The sequence below is a fragment of the Lucilia cuprina genome, chromosome 3, assembly GCF_022045245.1.
Source record: "Lucilia cuprina isolate Lc7/37 chromosome 3, ASM2204524v1, whole genome shotgun sequence".
In the NCBI taxonomy this organism is placed as follows: Eukaryota; Metazoa; Arthropoda; class Insecta; order Diptera; family Calliphoridae; genus Lucilia; species Lucilia cuprina.
Window position 1 is genome coordinate 26,188,632 of NC_060951.1, and position 19,028 is coordinate 26,207,659.

General features: G+C 27.5%; 1 protein-coding gene across 2 annotated transcripts in view; it reads left to right on the plus strand.

Annotated features, from left to right (window-relative positions):
• The first annotated feature begins 222 nt into the window (after window positions 1-222).
• Window positions 223-19,028, plus strand: part of LOC111684549 (serine-rich adhesin for platelets) — a 163,898-nt gene continuing 145,092 nt past the window's right edge. For both annotated transcript variants that reach the window (XM_046945648.1, XM_046945649.1), the window contains exon 1: window positions 223-780. The gene's annotated coding sequence lies outside the window, so the exon portion shown is untranslated. The remainder of the gene's footprint in view (window positions 781-19,028) is intronic.

The following is a 19,028-nucleotide window of genomic DNA, read 5'->3' on the forward strand; positions in this document are numbered from 1 at the left end:
AAATCCATGATTGATGTTTTTCTTTATGTTTCTTTTCAAAAAGTGTTTTCAACCACATAATAAAATAAAGAAAAATATTATTATAAATGCAGAGAAAAAATGAAAACAAGCTAAATAATAAAAAAGTTGATATAAATAAAGTAAAAACAAACATATAAAAATAAGAAAAAATTTAATCAAAAGTGAAAACAAATCAAAACCAAGTAAAAGTAAAATATACAAGCTAAAAAATAATATTAAAATACATACAAAATAAATAATAGGAAGAATAAACAAACAAAAAACTGCATAAAATAAACCCTAAGACCAAATAATTTGTAAAACATTTTTCGCAAAAAAAAAGAATAAAGTTAAAGCTAAATAAAACATAACTGTTGATAATAATGCTGATGATGAAAATGAGGTTGTTCTCGTTTTTCCTCTAGTTCCATTTTACCAAACAAAATTCTATAAGAAGAAAATAACTACAGAAAAAAGGACCAACAACATACAATATAAATAAAGGATTAAACAGTTGTTACAAATTCTGTTGTTATATATATATATATATACTTTTTTCATTATTTATCATCCTTCTTGTTTGTTGACTGACTGATTTCATTATGCTGAAAACCATGTTGCTGAAAAATATGACGACAACACTGATGATGACGATGTTGCCGCTGCTGCATTCAAATATTTAAAGGTCACACAGCAGCAAATTGTTTTCAGTTTTGTTTGTGAATATAAAAGTTTATGCTGTGACTTTGAAAGTGTATGAATGATTTTTGCAGAAAAAAGGTATGAATTATTCAATAAACAAAAAAAATTATGTCTGTATATTATTTTTTTCATCATTATATTTTGTAAAGATTAAAAAACGTAAAAAGTGAATTGTATCATGAGTTTAAAAAATTATTTTATATTTATCTCGCAATATGTTTTTATCTTTTTTAGCAGCTTAAATATACTACATAAATAAATTACTTACAAAAATGTATATGAAAATATGTAGTTATTTGTTTATTTTTTACACCATTTAATTTTGATGACTTTTAGGGCAGAAGTTTATTAAAAAGTGTGCCTGTTTGTTATCGTATTTATTCACTCATTCTTAATTTGTTTTTTGTTAAATATTTTGTATAAAATAAAATGGTGTAACTTGCAACATTTTGAAACGAAGTATATTAAAAACAAGTTAGAGTGCTATATTCGGCTGTGCCGAATCTTAGATACCCTCCACCAGCTACTTTTATGTTACTTTTCTAATTGACCAAATATTTGTAGAAATAAGTTTTCTCATGTCTTTAATGGAAAAAATCCCAAAAGTTAAATTTATTACAATTCCAAGATTTATTGAACATTATAAATTTGCATGTATGTATATGTGTGAAAGATTTAGAGATTTTCTAAATACAAATACATATATAATTATGTTCTACACAAAATTTTGTTCAACACAAATTGATAATGCTCTTTAAATAATATAGAAGGAGAAATAGAATTTTTGTATACTAAACTAATATTTTTGCCAAATTATGTATCAATAGCTTAATTTAGTAATAAGTAATGTGCGTTTAAGAAATTTTCGTAAAAGGACTTTGTATGGGAGCTATGTCCAATTATGTATATAAAGACAAAATTTTAGAATTCTGTATTTGTATCATTACTTGGTAATAAATATTGTGAATCTAAGTGATTTTCTGTACCTAGTATGAGAGCTGTGACCAAATATGGACCGATCGTAAAACAATTTTATAGTGAATTTATGTATATAAGAGCAATATTTTTGATAAATATATGGATATCAATATTTGGTTATGAATTATGTGCGTTTTTTCTAATTTTCGGAAGGGAACCTTGTTTGCGTGTTTTTCTGTATTGGAGCTATGACCAATTATGGACCGATCCAAAAAACCTTTCATTCAAATTTCAAATTTTATATCGATATCTTAATTTAGTAATGAGTTATCCGTGTTAAAGTGATTTTCGGTAGGGGACCTTGTATGTGAGTTATGACCAAATATGGACCGATCCAAAAATCTTTCATTGTAATATTTCTGTATATAAAAGCAATACTTGTACCAAATTTTATATCGATATCTTGATTTACTAATGAGTTATGCGGGTTTAACTGATTTTCGGGAGGGGACCTTGTATGGGAGCTATGACCAATTATGGACCGATCCAAAAAAGCTTTCATTGTAATATTTCTGTATATAAGAGCACTACTTGTACCAAATTTTATATCGATATCTTAATTTAGTAATGAGATATGCGCGTTTAAGTGATTTTTGGGAGGGGATCTTGTATGGGAGCTATGACCAATTATGGACCCATCCAAAAAATTTTTCCTCTGTATTAATTGCATTGTCATAAAATTTTAATTTCTAAAATTTTGTAAAGATATCGACATTACGACGGAAGTTATTAACAAAAAATCAAATTTCCGGGAATTTGTACTTTTGTATGGGAGGTATATGAAATTGTGGACCGATTCTGGCGATTTTACGTAGAGGTTAAGCTCTTGTATCGAAACGAATGTATGCCGATTTTTATGGAATTATCTTGCATAGTTTTCGAGAAAATTACATCAGAATGTGTAAAAAATGCCTATTTTTTTCGAGGTTGTTTCAAATTTTGATTCATAACGAAGAACATTTTGGGTAAATTTGGTTAAATTCTATTGCTTCGTTTTATCGTGAGCGTGTTTTACACAGACAGACGGACAGGCGAACATAGCTAGATCGACTCAGAATTTGATAAGGACCCAGAATATATATACTTTGTTGGGTCTTAGATGAATATTTCTTGGTGTTACACACGGAATGACAAAGTTATATATACCCTCTATCACCACTGATGGTGGTGGAGGGTATAAAAACTTCTCCAAAAGATACTTTTTGGAAACACCAATTGGCAAAATATTTTTATGATTTAAACAAGTGTGAAAATATATTCGGACATGGCCGACCATATGATTTGTTTAAAATGGAAATTATATTTTTAATAATAAAGCCTTTAATTTGTCTTATTGTTGAAAATTTCTACAAGAAAGATCATAGGGGATTAAGGGTAAATATCCTTATAAAAATTCGTTAAGGAATTCGTAATATATAATACTCATACGCATAGTAGTTCCAAATCTAAAATTAGGTAAAAAGATTTAAATGGTCTAGTAGTAAACCTTTATTTCGTATAAATCTAAATGATACCACTGAATTTCGCCTTAATCCATACACCATTCTTTTTAAATTTTTTATGAATTTTTTATTTTTATTTTTTGATCTTCTAAAAAAAATAAAATCGTATTGATTGGTTTTAGAATGTCAATAATATGAAAAGTGGCATATGATCCACCATCTAACCTATGTTAGCTGGTTCACAATATTTGTAGATGTAGTTTTAGCATAAATAAAGATATTTGCTTTATGAATAAATAATCATAAAGGTCTTTTATAATTAATGTTTTTAATTTAGCAAAGCACATATGGAAAGTGACGCTCCAGTCATAAGTCCACCAATTTATTTCCCAATTATTACTCTAAATATGTGGATTGTGACCGCCATTTTTTTTTATTTTTTCATAAACATGATGTGAGATACAATAGTATTCAAACGATTAATCGTTCGGTTAATCGATTAATTTTTAACGATTAATCGTTCGAATAAACGAAAATTGTCAAATTTCAAATAACGAATAAACCGAATAATTTATATCAATTAACCGATTAAGAAAAAAAGATGGATTTTCAAATTTATATTAAAAAGTTGGTAATAATATTAATTTCAAATTAAGCTGAGTTCCTCTGCTTCGAAATAATATAATTTATTTAAAATCATCAGAAAGAATTGGAAATCTTAAAGAAAATTTGTCACAAAAAAGTTGTCGAAAATGAAACCTTTTTAAATTTAATTTCTTTTTCGTTTTTTCTCTAAGTGAGACAGGTAAATAATATAGATGGAATGAACAGATTCCCAGCTTTCATTTAATACCAATATTAGCATTATAAAATACATTTTAATATTAATATTTAAATATTCGTTTGTAGTCTTTTAAACTTTGAAATCCTTTTATAAGGACATACAAATCGGAGTACGCAATTCTATAAGTGGAATCTATTTTCACATGATTATCAACTTTTCCATGGGAATGTTTTTTTCAAAATTGTTACAGGATGTATATGAAGAAAATTGTTGTTAAAAGCTACAATAACATCTAGTTTCCTTTTATTCGAATAACCGAATAATTTTTAATTATCTGATTATTAACCGGCTAACGTTAAACCTCAAATAATTATTTGTCGAATAAACCGAATAAGACAAAAACCCGAATAATTGAATACCCTAGTGAGAACCCATAAAAAGGGGACTTTTTGGTACTTTTTTTTCCTCAAAAGGTACTTTTTGAAATTTCTATAACATTGAACCAAGAAACATGAAATTAAGTATGTATAGTCCGGATTAAATGAGAACCTATAAAAGTGGATCTTTTGGTACTTTTCATTCTTCAAAAGGTATTTTTTGACATTTCTATAATACTGAAACTAAAGCCATAAAATTAAGCATGTATGGCCCGGATTAAGTAAGAACCCAAAATAGGGGACTTTTTGGTACTTTACGTTCATAAAAATGTAGAAACATGAAATTAAGTATGCAGAGCCCAGATTAAGTGAGAACCCATAAAAGGAAATTTTTCGTTCCTTAAAAAAGTACTTTTTAAAATTTCTATAATATTAAACCAGGAACATGAAATTAAGCATGTATGTCCCGGATTAAGTGAGTCTCTGAATTTTCGAAAATATCGGTAGTACAATATTAAGAAATAGAGAGGTTACCACAATTTTACAATACCTGTAAAACGGCTCGCTTACAAAGTAGCGGGTTATAAGATAATCTTTATTAAGATTTGAAACTAAGGTTACAAAACCTTTGACCTCCAATATGTATGTATGCATGTATGTATGTATGTATGTATGTATGTATGTATGGATGGATGGCTGGATTTCTTTCTTTTTTTTAAATTATAATCTTTAACTATATTTTCAGATAAATCAAATTTTTATTTATTTCAGTTCATTCTTTAAGATGTCGTCCCTAGTTTCATAAATCCTCTTCAGTAGTTTGCATATAATATCATACTGCAGTTTTCTTTACTAAATTGAAAATTGATTGAATTCTGTCATTATGTCAAGAACATGCCGAGAACAAAACTTTGTCCTCAACTTAACTACAACTAAGAGTTGAAGTAAAGAAAGCAAATATAATCATTTTTTTTTTTTCAAAATTCTCAATAAAGAAAATAATGCCTGGAATTTGTATTCCTAAATACCAACTATATGCAACTTGTGACGTTTGAATTTGATAGTTTAGTATTACTTAGGTGGTAAAGGAAGGAATGTAAGAATTTGTGAAACTTTACTGCTAGATAGGTTAATATTTTGTAATTCTATAGAGTGTAAAATTTAAATATAAAACTTAATAAAAATAATTTTTCAAAAATAATTGAAATATGTTTTACATTTTTTTTCGCTTGGTTGTAATACCTTATTACAAATGCTGTTATAATTTATTAATATTGTTTCACATTTAGTAAATTATCTAATTAGGTTAAACAAATGTTTTAATTTAAATAATTAATTTAGTACTACATTTAATACTAGTATCTATTGACAAATAGTAATTATAAAATAACACAAATTTTAAAATATATATATTTTTAAACAATATGTCATGCATTTTAAACTATCTATTTACTTTTGCCTAAAATAATATTTATTATAAATTTCAATTTTTCCACCTGATAAAATCTAAATTAGAATTAATTACCTATTTTACAATTTATTCATATATTGAATTATCAGACGTCGTTTAAATTTAATTTATTACCAACCATATATGTCAATGTAATATGGAAAACACACATAAACCGAATAGACAATTTCAATTAAATACTCAAAAATATATTTTATTTTTTTTATTACTTCTTTTTATACCCACCATCAAAAAAGATGGGGGGTATATTGTTTTTGTCATTCCGTTTGTAACACATTGAAATATTCATCTAAGACCCATAAAAGTATATATATTCTGGGTCCTTATTAGATTCTAAGACGATCTAGCCATGTCCGTCCGTCTGTCCGTCTGTCTGTCTGTCTGTCTGTCTGTTGAAAACACGATAGAGTCCAAACGGAAGTAGTTAGCGAGCTGAAATTTTGCACAGATACTTATAGTTCATGTAGTTTGTTTGGTATTGAAAATGGGCAATATCGGTCCACGATTTCGCCTAGCCCCCATATAAGGCCCCCTTTAGAAAATGACATTATCGCCAATAACTGACTAACAAAAGCATCAATAGCGCTGTAATTCGGCAAAAACATGTTTTATGGTGACATAAATCTCTTCGCAGAATTTCATAAGGATCGGTCCATAATTGACCCTACCCCCCATATAAAGTCCCCTTCAAAAAATGACTTTATCGCACATAACTGGCTAAGAGAAGCATCAATAGCAGTGAAATTCGGCACAAACATGTTTTACGGGAACACAAATCTCTTCATAGAATTGTATAAGGATCGGTCGATAATTGACCCTACCCCCCATATAAAGTCCCCTTCAAAAAATGACTTTGTCACCCATAACTGGCTAAGAGAAGCATCAATAGCAGTGAAATTCGGCACAAACATTTTTATTTTATATTTATAGGAACGTAAATCTTCTCGTAGAATTTCATAAGGATCGGTTTATAATTGACCCTACCCCCCATACAAAGTACCCTTCAGAAAATGACTTTAACGCTCACAACTGACTAACAGAAGCATCAATAGCGGTGTAATTCGGCAAAAACATGTTTTATGGTGACATAAATCTCTTCGCAGAATTTATAAGGATCGGTCCATAATTGACCCTACCCCCCATATAAAGTCCCCTTCAGAAAATAATTTTATCGTCCATAACTGGCTAAGAGAAGCATCAATAGCAGTGAAATTCGGCACAAACATGTTTTATGGGGACATAAATCTTTTCGTAGAATTTTATAAGGATCGGTTCATAATTGACCCTACCCCCCATATAAAGTCCCCTTCAGAAAATGACTTTGTCGCTCATAACTGGCTAAAAGAAGCATCAATAGCAGTGAAATTCGGCACAAACATGTTTTATGGTCTCATAAATCTCTTTGTAGAATTTTATAAGGATAATTGACCCTATCCCACCTATAAGGTCCCTTTCAGAAAACGACTTTAATGCTCATATCTACCTTAAGAAGCATATATATAACAATAATATTCGACATATAAAAGTTTTATGGGAACAAAAATCATTTTCTTAAATTTTATGAGGATAGGTCCATTATTATCTAACCCCCTAATAAGGTGCCCTTTAGACAACGAATTCAACGCTCATTACTAAAAAATTCTACATACACAAGTTTCGTGCGAGCCAAAATCTCCCTATCAAATTTTATAAGGATCGATCCTTATTGAAAGTAAGAATATCGGTTCACGTTTTCTCCTATCCCTATTATAATGCCCCCTTCAGAAAGTAACTTTATCGCTAAGAGATGTATCAATAGCGGTGAAATTCAACAGAAACATGTTTAATGAGAACATAAATTTATGCTCATATCTGCTCATAACATATATATAAAGCAATAAAATTCGACATAAAAAAGTTTTATAGGAAATAAAATCATTTTCATAAATTTAATGAAAATGGATTTATAATTGACCTTACCAATGTCCCCTTTTGAAAATGACTTATTACTGACCCAAAAATGTGAGTACATCAGTAAAATTCTACATAAACATGAATGATTTGATGGTGGGTATATAAGATTTGGCATGGCCGAATATAACACTCTTACTTGTTTTGTATCAAAATACTAATTAGGGCAGAAATATGCCATAATATACATTTCTGTATCTATTTATCCCCGTATTCATAAAGATGTTAATCGCTTATTCTAGGTTTATTACGCACATTTTCCATACAAAATTTCTACAATAAACCATCATTTATTTTATTAAACATTTATGAATATAGGGGTTAGTCTTTTAGTATGTATGTTATTTTAGGCTGTTACATTATTTGCTTATAAAATAACTACTGCGTATTAAACATCCATTGAATAGTTTAAACTGAAAAGCCTCAATTATCAAATGGATTAACTCTCTAACATATAATTTAATGTAAAATGATGCAATTAAATATATATGTATGTATATACATTATATGAATATATAATATTTCAGATATTTTAAATTTTGTTTGCATATGCTACAAAACTTATTTTATTTTTAATGTCATATGAAAGTGGTAGGGCTGACGTTGTAAAGTAATTCCTGTATTACTTTCGGAATACCAAACTCATTAGCAAAATTTTCCACAATATCTTAAAGCCGACACTAATAAATAGAAAATATATCTGTAACTAATCTTAAATACACCATCTATAAGCTAAAAGTTCTCAGCTTCATATTTGAAATATTTATTATACCCCGATAATCGAAATAATGAAATATTTATTATACCCCGATAATCGGAAGAGAAGTTTACCCCAAAAATGGATGTTTTATTTTGGTTCAACTTAACAGTTTTATTCCAAATATTTGAATCGGTTTTTATCCTTTAAATCTTGTTTCGCTGTACTAGTATTTTTAAGGAAGTAGTCATCGTTGGAGCCCTTTTCTGGAGGGGATCTTTTATTTTTTAGGAAGTAATCATCGTTGGAGTCATTTTCGGAGAGGGTCAACGCATTAACGCCGAATGTTTTTACCTTTAAATTTTTTCGCTGTACTAGTATTTTTAAGGAAGTAATCATGGTTGTAGCCATTTTATGGAGAGGATCTTTTATTATCATTAACGCCGAATGTGTGAAAAATACCAATAATAAGATTAAATTGGAAAAATCTTCTTTAGATTTTATAATACCGTGCAATCTAGGAATTACAAGACATTGCATTATTATTTATTTTTTTTCATCAAAAATATATATGGAATTAAAGAAAAATTCAACATAAATGCTTTATTATTAAAATTAATACACATTATATATATACTCATAACTGATGTAGGGAATCATATAGTCGGCTGTGCCCGTCTATTCTTTATCTGGAGAGTTTATTTTTTGTTATCTTTGTGGTCCGAAATTATGATTGTTAATTAAGATTTCTTAGTATTATGCCCGATATACGTTACGCAAATATTTTTTCTTTATAATCTATATTCGTATGTGTAATCCGTGGTCATAGATCTACAAAATATATTTATTAAATCCTAACCAGCAACCCCGAAAATTTTATAAGTAATATTATTTATTACGTAGATCCACTGCTCTACTTTTTTTCAATAATGTAATTATACCCTACACCACTTTAGTGGGGAGGGTATATTGGGTTTGTGCTGATGTTTGTAACGCACAATAATATTGTTCCTATATCTACCTTAAGGAATACCAATCGGCTCAGAATCATTTTCTGACTCGATTTATCTGTGTCCATCTGTCCGTCCACGTAAATTTGTAATCAAACTACAGTTCGCAATTTTGAAGATAATTCAGTGAAATTTGGTACATGATCTTCTATTGTCCCAGAGACGAAGTCTATTGAAAATAGTTAAGATCGGTCCAATATTTCACCTAGCTTCCATACAACTGAACCCCCGAATAGGGCTTGTACACCTTGTAATTAAACTACAGATTGCAATTTTGGAGATAATTTAATGAAATTTGTTTATTTTTTGGTTTTAATTTAAAGTATTCTATACTAAAACATTTAACAATGAAAAATTTGAAAATTACTTTCAAATGTTGTTAACATAATACTTTACGATATTACGTTAAAAACATAATTGTTTTAACATTAACAAAAAATATTTAGTTTAGAACACTTAAATACCTAGAGAATTTAAATGAACAGTAAACACAATTTAAAACTTACCAAACATAATTCAACGATGACAACAGGCCTGAAGTTTGTTGAATTTGGTTTCTAATTATAATTTAAAATTTTAGATTCTCATTTCTTGCATTGGTTTTGAGTGTATTTATGTATGTATGTTAGTGTATATGTGTGTAGGGTATATTAAGTGTTAGTGTATAAGTGTTATTACAATTTTAAGTTAATTTAGGTTATGATTAAGTTAAATTTCAGTTAAAATTAAGTGAATAAAATAAAATTAGAATTAGTTCAGATTAGGTTAAATTATTATCAAAATTTAGATTAGATTTAAGAAAATTAAAGTTTTGAGTTAATTTAGATGCAATGAAAGTAGAATTATTGAAGTAATTTAATAAAATTTAAGTTTAAAATAAATTAATTAAATTTCAAATTAAAAATTCATGTAAAATTAAGTGAATAAAATAAAATTAGAATTAGTTCAGATTAGGTTAAATTATTATCAAAATTTAGATTAGACTTAAGAAAATTAAAGTTTTGAGTTAAGTTAGATGCAATGAAGGTAGAATAGTTGAAGTAATTTAATAAAATTTAAGTTTAAAATAAATTAATTAAATTTAAAATTAAATTAAAAAATTAAATTAGATAAAATTAAAATTTTTTAAGATAAACGGATAGTTTTTAGTAGCTTTATGATAAAATTAGTTTTAGTTTATCGTTTAAATTAAACCAAATTAGTTTTAGAGGCTTTTTGAAGGTAAAATTAGTTTAGATTTATCAATAAAGCAAAATAAAATAAGTTTTAGTGATTAAGTCTGTTAAACTTTTAAGTTTTGCAGGTTTTAAATAAGTTTTTTCGGATTTTAGGTTAGATAATTATTTGTTGTTTAGTTTACAAATCACAATTAAGATACTTATTCACAAGGACTCTTGTTCGTTTTAAGAAGTATTGAATTTTTTTATACAGAATGGATGAAATTAGATCTGCAGAATTGTATAAATTAATTCTCAAATAAGAGATCTTATTATCTTTCGAATGATATTGGTATTTCGAAAATGAAATCTTTCGTTTAAAACCTATGTGTGTAAAGAATTCTTTAAATATTGTACCAAAATTAATTATATTATATTATACCCTTATTTGTTTCTCGCTGATTTCTTTTATCTCTTACGATGTTTAATCAATAAACCAAATATCACAAAATTATAGTTATAACGAAAATTCTTTAAAATATTTTATATGTATATGTTTGCTTAAAATTTAGTTTTCAAATGGCAATTTTTGAAATATAATTTTTTCAACACATACAAAAGTTTATAGGAAAATTTTTGTTGGAAATTTTAAAGTATTTGAAACCCAATAAATAATTTGAAAACACATAGTCCTCACAAAACAGATGCAGCTTAAGATATGCGCAAGCAGATCGATAACTGCATCCGAAAAGGGCGATTTTAAAATTTAGTAATATTACCAATGCTTTGATCTCACACATGACGGTATAGGGTATTGCATAGTCCAACATGATGAATTTATTTTTATATTTCAAAATAAAAATACTTATTATGATTTTTTGTTTCGCAATTAAGATAAATGAAGTATAAAATTACAGAATTTATAATAAAACATAAAAAGTAAATAATAACAATTAGAAAAAATATTGTTGGGCATAAAAAATGTAAAAAAATTAAAAATAGAAAATATATAATAGAATTAGCAACGTCAAAGTCAACTTAATATTAACGCATTTTCTCATTTTATACAAAAATATACCATATAATTTTATCATTGAATAGCTTTCGGCTGCAAAAACGTCAAAATCTTTTATACCTAAAATAAAATTTGTATGCAAAATACGATTTTTCAGTATTTGTAGTATTTACTTTTTATGTGTATCAAAATGGCAAGAAAAAAAAATAAGAAGAAAATATCATTTGGAGGGAGAGAGGACAACAAGAAAGTGTAAAGTAGAAAAAATATTATGCTTATTATCCTTATTTGTGACTTTAAGCCTTATTTAACAGCTGGGCTAATTTGTCAGGATGTTCTCATGGCGTCTACCCGAAATGTAAATACATTGTTTTTGTGCTGAAAATTTGGTATGGGTGAGTGTGTTTGGGAATACAAATGCTTGGGCGTGTGAGAATGTGATGAATAAACGACCCTTTATTTGTATTTACTTACTTAAACTTTGTGTACTTTTTTTTCTTCCTGCGATGCTAACCATTATCAAGCAGCCACCAATGAATTTCTTACAAAAAAAGGATAATTATTAAAACCATGTACCGAATATAATGAATGGATAAATGGCTAAAATGGCTTAAAAGTAATACGTGTGCATATTTGTGTTGGCAATTTTTAAATGAAGGGTAATTGCCTGAAACATTAATACCTTTACAAAAACCTACATACAAAAGCAAAAAAAAAAAAAAAAAACGGAAAATGTTTTTAACAAAAAACAAAGGAAAATTGCTACAAATGTGATAATTATAAATAAATATGAACTGTTGCCTAAGTATATTTTATATTCTTTCTTTTCTTTTTTTATTTATTTCATAACAAAAGATTAAATTGTTAACTATAATAAAACAATCATGTTTCTTTGAATTTTTTTATACCAAACAAATATTCACGGTGAAGTTCTAACAGTTCTACGTGTTCATTTTCTAGATTAATTATTTAGCTCAGTTTTGTTTGACAGCAGCAAACTTTAGTTTCAAAGGCAAACATTTATTCCAAAGTTTGGAAAGTATCAAAAAGTAACGATTTAATTAAAGGTGTTAAAAATGAGTATTAAAAAATACTTGCATAGTAATGAAATAATAAAGTTATTTTGAGCTGCTGAAAATATTAAAACAGATTGTAGGGGTAAGAAGCTTAAATCGAACTAGAAATTAATTAACAGTGGGTGTATAAGTTAATATAGAAATGTGTATGATATATTAGTGGTATAATAAAACCGTGTAAATGCAAATAACTATAAATGTATATTTCGAAAGCGGACTTTATATGAGGCATTGATCCAATACTGCCCGATCTCTAATTTTGTAGAGATATATTAGTTTCAAAAAAAAACTAGTTTTACGATTTACTAAGATTAGGGCCAATTACGGACTAAGCTTTTAAATTTCAAATAAAAACAAAACATTTTTTCACAGACATTTAAAAAACGGGAAAATTAGGTACTTTAGTGCATAAAAACTTATTTTTATACCCTCGACCACCAACAGTGGTCACAGAGGGTATACATAACTTTGTCATTTCGTGTGTAACACCAAGAAATAATCATCTGAGACCCAACAAAGTATATATACTGTCTACCTAAAACACGCTCACGTTATAACTAAGCTATGAACATTAAACAAATTCACAGAAAATATTTACTGTAATACTCAGCAGTTTGGTATTCAAAATGAGCAAAATCGGTTCACATCGGGAAAAGTTATGAATCAAAATTTGAAACAACCTCGAAAAAAAGCATTTTTTAAACATTCCAATGTAATTTTCTCGAAAACTATGCAAGATAATTCCATAAAAATCACCATACATTCGTTTCTACATAAGAGCTTAATTTTTTGCAAAATCGCCAGGATCGGTCTTCAATTTCATACACCTCCCATATAAAAGTACGTATTCCCGGAAAATTGGTTTTTTGTTAATAACTTCCGTCGCAATGTAGATATATTTACAAAATTTCACATGTTAAAATCTTATGTCACTAGAATTCATTCAGAGCAAAAATTTTCTGGATCGGTCTATAATTGGACATAGCTCCCATAGAAGGTGCCCTCCCGAAATCACTTAAACGCACATAACTCGTTATTAAATTATCGATATAAAATTTGGTATAGGTATTACCCATATGAATATAAATATTACTGAGAAAAGTTTTCCGATCGGTCCGTAATTGGTCATAGATCCCCTCCCAAAAATCACTTAAACGCACATAACTCATTACTAAATCAAGATATCGATATTAAATTTGGTATAAGTATTGCTCATATGCATACAAATATTATTGTGAAAGATTCCCTCCCAAAAATCAGAAAAAAACATAACTCATATAACTCATAACCAAATATTGATATCCATATATTTTGCATAAATTTTGCTCTTGTATAAATAAGTTCACTATAAAATTGTTTTACGGTCATAGCTTTTAAAATAGATCCAGAAGATCACTTAGATTCACAATATTAGTTACCAAATAATGATATAGATACATAATTTAGAATTTAGAACTTATATACATAATTGGACGTAACTTCCATACAAAGTCCTTTTACGAAAATCTCTTAAACGCACATTACTCATTACCAAAAAATGCAATTGATACAATATTTGGTACCGATATTTGTTTTGTATACAAAAAATTAATTTCAAGATCTTTTCACGATCGGTTCATAACACGGATTCGGTCGGTCCCATAAAGGTTCCCTTTAGAAAATAACTTAAACACACATTACTTGTTACTAAATTACGATATAAATATAAAATTTGACTGAAATATAGATTTTCTGTACAGAAATTTAGCTTAAAGATTCTTTTACGATCGGTCCAGCCCCTAAAAACGCTTTAACCGTGAGAAAACTCGATTCAACAAATATTTGATCAATTAGAAAAATATTAATATAAAAGTAGTTGGTGGAGGGTATTTAAGATTCGGCTCAGCCGAATATAGCGCTCTAACTTGTTTGTCTATTCTATTTTCGATTTAGCAATCTAAAGTGTAATAAATTTTTATTAGCAAAGTTCCATTGCGAAGTTTGACCAAAATGAGTACAAAATTGGGCAAATGTGATTTTTGCCTGTTCTAAAGCTAAATACTTTGGTTGGACCAGAAGGGAAAAATAGGCATGTGGGTAATTTAAACCTAACGGGTGTATTTTTGGTACTTTTTCGGAAATATGCAAATACTTGAGAAGTATTTTGCTGCAATCAGTCGAAAGGTATATTTTACAAAAATTAAATTAAATTGGGTAAAAAGGGGAGTTTAGTGTGTTTTGTAAAAATTTTTTATAATTATATATACAGAAGTGTTCGAGATATGGGAGCTATGACCAATTCAAATCTACTTTTGTATAATGATTTCTGTCCATATTTAGGGATACCGGTATATTTGAGGATGTTACATTTCCGGAAATATGTATCTTTTGCATGGGGGCTATGAGAAATATTGTATTGATTATTATGAGCAATGAGCTATATAATATAGTGTATAACAAAATTCATTGAATTACCTTTAGTAGTTTCTGCGAAATATCCTCAAGAAAAAACTGTATTTTTTCGATTTTCGAGTATCTTTTTTCTATATCAAATTGATTAGGACAACATGAATATTTCCAGTGAATTTGGTTTATTTCTTTAGCGTATTTTTATAGTACGTTTTAACCAGACAGACGGACACATCTAAATCGACCCAGAATTTCATAAGAACCAACAAGTATTTCTTGATGTTACACACAGAATGTTACACACTGATGGTGATGAAAGGTATACAAATTTGTGGATAATTGCCGTTTAAAATATTCATATTGTAGCTTTAGTAACACGGACGCTTATAGACGTCATTTGAGTCTATGTGTTAATGCTTATGTTATTTTATAGTTTTGAGTTGTATGATAACATTTTTCATAACTATACAAAAGGTATATTTTTGTCATTTATATAAATACATATTTATGTACATATATTCCGACGTTGAAGCTTTAATCAAAACATATTTTCATTTAAATTTACATACATACTAAAATTTTCACTTCAAACTGAACAAATTAAAAGTTATGATTGAAACTAAAACTAATTGGATTTTAAATCATTTTTTGCAGTTAGATTTATGGCTACAAATATGTAATTTTAGATATATTTTAAAAACTTTTTATTAGTTTGTTAATTTTTTACACACCTACAGATTTATGCAAAAATTTCACTACAGCAGAGTTTTAATTTACAGAGATCTGTATGTAATTTTAAAATAACTTTAAAATTTGTTCTGGTTATGAAGTTTTCAATTAATTTTTTTATTTGTAATATAAAGCGAAGTCTCACGGAAACTTATTAATATAAACTGATACTAGATAATGATAAGGTTTTAATTAGGTCAGCATCATTGGAAATAAGTAAAGGAAATTTCATATATACATTATTTTGCATTAAATTAAATTCACATTATTAAATAAATATGTAAAATTTAAATTATAAACTCAAAGCAGAATATTTAAATATTTATATTCTAATACAAAACACTAGACAGTAACTTATGTAGGTCAAAAACATCAATATAACCCAGCGAAAACTTATATTGAAAAATAATGTGTTAAAAAGCAATATTCATTAGTAGATTAACTCATTATTTTAGCACGGTGTTCACATTAGAGATAACTGCTTACCACGCTCGCTTACAAATCACTAATTATATAAGTATTATATTGCTGAGATATTTCGTTGGGGATTCAATAATGGTTTTCACTGAAGAGTTATTTTTTATGCGTTTAAAAACAGTTGCCAGCGCACAATTCAATAAAATGTACAAATATAATGGCAAAATTCACAATAAAGTACTTACTTATCTGATTATGTGTAAGTCAATATAGGAGAAAAATAAAAGTTGTTATGTAATTACATTTGCCGGGAAGCTTAAGTTATAATTCGATTGTTTTAAAGAACTGACAACCCACAGAGCTGTGTATATGAATGCCAAACTTGATTTTAGTTTAAATTGAAATATGTTTACACTTTATCTTTTCCACTAGAAAGACTACATATCTATGTATGTACATATGTATACAATATTTATTACCTACAATATATTTTTATTTACATGCATATGTAAATAAATAAATAAAAATATCAAGTGCAGATGTAAATAAATAGAAAATGTTTATATACATACCTATATACATACAAAAACATAAACACGCATGTAAAAATTAAACTACTTTGTCATAATATTTGATATATAACTTAATGTAAATTAACATTTTTCTATATATTTTCTATGCATATTTTATTGCAATTTTTTTTAAACTCACACGTGGTACAAACATTTGACATAAATTCAAATGTTGGTTTTCTAACAAAAAAAAAAAAAAAAAACAAAAAAGATAAAGTGTTACATGCATAAAAAATTACAAGATAAAATTTAAATGTTTTATTTGTATGTTGCATGTTTAAAAAATAATAATAAAAAAACTTAAATAAATTGGATTATTTATAGATCACAAAATTTATTTAAAATATTACAACATATATTTCTATATAGTTAGTTTGTGGTTAGGTTAAAAAAAAAAACAAATTGTGGGTTTTTTTTAATTTATTAAAACAGTTCTAAAAATATAAAAGGGTTCAAAAGCAAGGTGTTGTTGATTGAATTTATGTATTATTATAGTTCTTTTCATATATATTTTTTTCTGTCACAATAAAGTAATTACACTGCAATGAAATATTAAAATTTGTGCAATAATTCTTTTTTTTCAAGGGCTTCACTACAAAATATATTTATGTTTAAATTTATATAAAAACTCTTTGGTTACAAACAAAAAAGAGTGAAATATTCGGTCTAATTAAAAAAAAAACCGTTTATATCTTACAGCACTTTAGTGGGGAGGGTATATTGGGTTTGTGCTGATGTTTGTAACGTACAATTTTGTTGATCCCACCCACCTTAAAGTATAACAATCCGCTCAGAATCATCTGTTGAGTCGATTTAGCCATGACCGTCCGTCCATGTAAACCTTGTAATCAAGCTATAGGTCGCAATTTTGAAGATAATTCAATGAATTATCTTCTATTGTCCCAGGGACGAAAACTTTTGAGAATGGTTAAGATCGGTATATTATTTCACCTAGCCCCCATACAACTAACCCCCCGAAAAGAGCTTGTAAAACTTGTAATCAAACAAAAGGTCGCAATTTTGGAGATAATTCAATAAAATTTGGCACATGATCTTTTATGGTTTGGTAGACTAAGCCTTTTGAAAATAGTTAACATCAGTTCATTATTTCACTTAGGTCGCATACAACTGAACCCGCTAAATAGATCTTTTTAAATATAAGACCTCGTTTGACCTTATCCCCATAAAAACTTTACTTAAATATCCACAGTGTTATTAAACAATCTATAGCTTAAGTATATCTGAGGCAAGCTACAATTCAACTTAAATGCTTTATTATGAAAACTAAATCACATTTTATTTATATACAGCTGTAAGGTATCATATGGTCGGCCTCGCCCTATTCTCGTTATTTGTATCAAGTTTTACAGCGAAATTTGATACAAATAACTTATATTTCTAAAGGAGTTCCCTTTATATGGAGGATAGAGTCAATAATAGGCATATCCTAAAAAAAATTTCAAAGATATTTAAGTTTCCATGACACATATTTGAGTGACAAAAACAGTATACTATAGTCTTGACTAAAATCTTTAATTATGGAAAGACTAGTTCTCAACTTTAGATTTATTGTACATTATAAACCCTATTTTGATTTGTTTAAGCAACATTGAATAATTTGCATGTAAGCTATTATGATTAAATGAAATTTAAATTGTTTATACCAATCTTTACTCCATTTGGGTCTTTGAATCTTTCCCGAAAAAGACAAACGGGAAGCGAAAGTAGTCGTTCTAACGGACATTATTAACAATGAACTCATTTTTGGAATTATGCAAAAACATCGCATAACGGAAATAGATATTGCACCATTCTTATTTAGGAACGTTTTTTTTCTTCAAAAACTTTGACACTAAAAATTACTTTTCTTTAAGAAACTATCATTTCCCAGCAAAATGTTTACATACCCGCTAAGTAGACAAGTAATATTGGAGAAAAGTGTAAGTAATAACTTTTTGGATAATTAACTACTTATTTTTGTTCGACGATGACCAAAAAAACCTAGTTATAAATCTGCTTACCCGACTTTTCCGGATTTAAAACTCGTTTTACAGTTATTTTTCGTGTTTGCTATTCTATTCTCTTACTCAATGTCCCATTAAAAATAGTTTTATCATTCTATCTGGAATGGTTTTCGCATAAAATCGACTACGGTTATAAACACTAAATAATTTTTTATTAGACATACGCTATAGACAATTGACTACAAATTCCATTCAAACAAATTAATTTTTTTTATTGATAACGAGAACTCATTACCAAG